The sequence below is a fragment of the Rhinoraja longicauda genome, chromosome 23, assembly GCF_053455715.1.
Source record: "Rhinoraja longicauda isolate Sanriku21f chromosome 23, sRhiLon1.1, whole genome shotgun sequence".
In the NCBI taxonomy this organism is placed as follows: Eukaryota; Metazoa; Chordata; class Chondrichthyes; order Rajiformes; family Arhynchobatidae; genus Rhinoraja; species Rhinoraja longicauda.
Window position 1 is genome coordinate 1,568,861 of NC_135975.1, and position 3,418 is coordinate 1,572,278.

A 3,418-nucleotide genomic window follows, 5' to 3' on the forward strand; every position below is an offset into this window, starting at 1 on the left:
GACCAGTCTGTTGCTGAAGGTGCTCCTCAGGTTGACCAGTGTGTCATGGAGGGGGTGAGCTGTATTGTCCAGGATGCTCCGCAGTTTGAGGAGCATCCTCCCCTCCAAGACCACCCCCCGTGAATCCAACTCCATCCCCCAGGACAGAGCCAGCCTTCCTGATGAGTTTGCTTTTGGGTGTAGAATGGTGAACAGATGGCCATCCAGTTGAGAAAAAGCAATAACTTTAGTTTTAATTTGCAAAACTCTTCACCAAAGCATAATCTTTGCAGTCACAAGACATTCAAAAACTCAGAGCAAGGCACCAGATAATGTTCTAGTCTAACCTTCAGCATTCCAGTGCAAATAGGTGATGCATTTGTCAAGCACATGGCTTCCACGTCTATCACCAGGATATGTGCATGTAGTCTAGATTAGTAATACTGTAACGTATTGAGGTTGAGTGGGTGGTCAGAAATCAGCTGGGAGCAAAACACAAGATGCTGCAGGAACTCAGTGGGTCAGGCAGGAATGGTCAGAAATCATAGAAGCAGAATTAGGCCATTCGGCCCATCAAGTCTACTCTGCCATTTAATCATGGTTGATCTATCTTTCCCTCTCAACCCCATTCTCCTGCCTTCGCCCCATAACCCCTGACACCCATACTAATCAAGAATCCGTCTATCTCTGCCTTAAATATATCCATTGACTTGGCCTCCACAGCCGTCTGTGGCAAAGAATTCCACAGATTCACCACCCTCTGACTAAAGAAATTCCTCATCTCCTTCCTAAAAGAACGTCCTTTAATTCTGAGGCTGTGCCCTCTGGTCCTAGACTCTCCCACTAGTGGAAACATCCTCTCCACATCCACTCTGTCCAGGCTTTTCATCATTCTGTACGTTTCAATGAGGTCCCCCCTCATCCTTCTAAACTCCAGTGAGTACAGGCCCAGTGCCGACAAACGCTCATCATATGTTAACCCACTCATTCCTGGGATCATCCTCTCCACATCCTCTCTATCCAGGCCTTCACTGTTATCTCATTTTAATTATTCTTTTCAGATGTAAAATTAATAGTAGACAGTGATTTTCATCAGGTGCATAATTATTGGAACCACTCCCGAGCTGAGAATTATTCACCTAGAAATGGTAGACATCCCATTGGTAATTCCCACGAGTCCAATAGACAATAGGTGCAGGAGTAGGCCATTCGGCCCTTCAAGCCAGCACCGCCATTCACTGTGATTATGGCTGACCATCCACAATCAGTACCCCGTTCCTGCCTTCTCCCCATTCCAATTCCCTCTACAATTCACTCCCAATATTTCCTATGTTCCACCAGTTTATCTTGCAGGAGAATGGGGTTGAGAGGGCAATGGAGATTTATGTTCATAAGTGATAGGAGCAGAATTAGGCCATTCCTGCCTTCACCCCATAACCCCTGACAACCGTTGTGGCATTTAATTCCACAGATTCACCACCCTCTGACTAAAGGAATTCCTCCTCATCCTTTTATTCTGAGGTTATGGGCCAAATGCAGGCAAATAGGATTAGCTCAACATGCCAATTTGGTCAGCATGGACCAGGTGGGCCGAAGGGCCTGTTTCCATGCTGTACAGCTCTTTGACTCTAGGTACCATAGAGTTAGAACCTTATAGCGTGGAAACAGGCCCTTCAGCCCAACTTGCCCACACCGGCCAACATGTCGCATCTACATTAGTCCCACCTGCCTGCGTTTGGCCCATATCCCTCCAAACCTGTCCTATCCATGTACCTGTCTGAATGTTTCTTAAACGTTGAGATAGTATCGGCCTCAACTACCTCCTCTGGCGGGTTGTTCCATACACCCACCACCCTTTGCGTGAAAAGGTTGCGCCTCGGTTTCTTATTAAATCTTTCCCCTCTCACCTTAAACCTATGTCCTCTGGTTCTCGATTCCCCTGCTCTGGGCAAGACTCTTGTACATCTACCTGATTTATTCAAGATGAGCATTTGAATTTCCAAGGCATAGAAGCCCCAGGCCCAAGTCATAGTCTCTTACAACACAGAATCACTGTAGCGGTAGTATTTGGACTTATTTCTGACTGATGCGACAAGGTTACCCCTCTTTAATTCATTTTCAGCTCCATTCTCATTGCATCAGAGAAACATAGAAAATAGGTGTAGGTGGAGGCCATTTGGTGCTTCGAGCCAGCACCACCATTCATTGTGATCACCACAATCAGTAACCTGTGCCTGCCTTCTCCCCATATCCCTTGATTTCACTAGCCCCTAGAGCTCTAACTAACTCTCTTTTAAATTCATCCAGTAAATTGGCCTCAACTGCATTCTGTGGCAGCGAATTCCACAAATTCACAACTCTCTGGGTGAAAAAGCTTCTTCTCATCTCAGTTTTAAATGGCCTCCCCTTTATTCTTAGACTGTGGCCCCCCCGGTTCTGGACTCCCCCAACATTGGGAACATTTTTTCTGCATCTAGCTTGTCCAGTCCTTTTCATAATTTTATACGCCTCTATAAGAAGGCATCAAGGCAGAGTCTTTCACAAGGAACCTTCAACAGAGAGAAAGGGAGGCAATTGTTTTTTTGAATGAAAAACAAAACAATGATCGATGGTACTTGGGTGAAAAGATTCATTTTTTTCCAGCTTGACTTTGTCTCACTTCGGATACTATGATATGAAGTTATATGAAGCCAATCTAAAATAGATGAATCAAACATATATTTTTTAATCTCTTTTCAGCGTAAACTGAAAGAGCAATGTGAATTTGGAAACTCTGCACTCCGCAATTGCAAAGCAGTCACAAGGAAAGGTGATAAACAAATTCCTACTTCAGAATAAGTGAGAGATTCTGAAGGAAATCTTCTTAGCACTGGGCAAATGTGCTTGCAACAAAATGAGACTTTATCCTCTAGAGATACAGAGCAAAAACAGGCCCTTCGGCCCACCGAGTCCGCGTCGACCAGCGATCCCTGTACACTAACACTATCCTACACACTGGGGACAATTTTCAATTTTACCAAGCCAATTGACCTACAAACCTGTATGTCTCTGGTGTGGGAGGAAACCGGAGCACCCGGAGCAAACCCACGAGGTTACAGGGAGAACATGCAAACTCAGTATGCCCAGCACCCGTAGTCAGGATGGAACCCAGATCTCTGGCGCTGTGAGGCAGCAGCTCTACCCGCTGTGCCACAATGCCGCCCAGAGATGATTGTTTTGTTATCCTTTCAAAAAAACAATGATCGATGGCACTTGGGTGAAAAGATTCATTTATTTCCAGTCTTACTTCGGAGACTATGGTATGAAGTCATATGAAGCCAATCTAAAATAGATGAATCAAACATATATTTTTTATCTCTTTTCAGCGTAAACTGAAAGAGCAATGTGAATTTGCAGACACTGCACTCTGCAATTGCAAAGCATTCACAAGGAAAGGTGT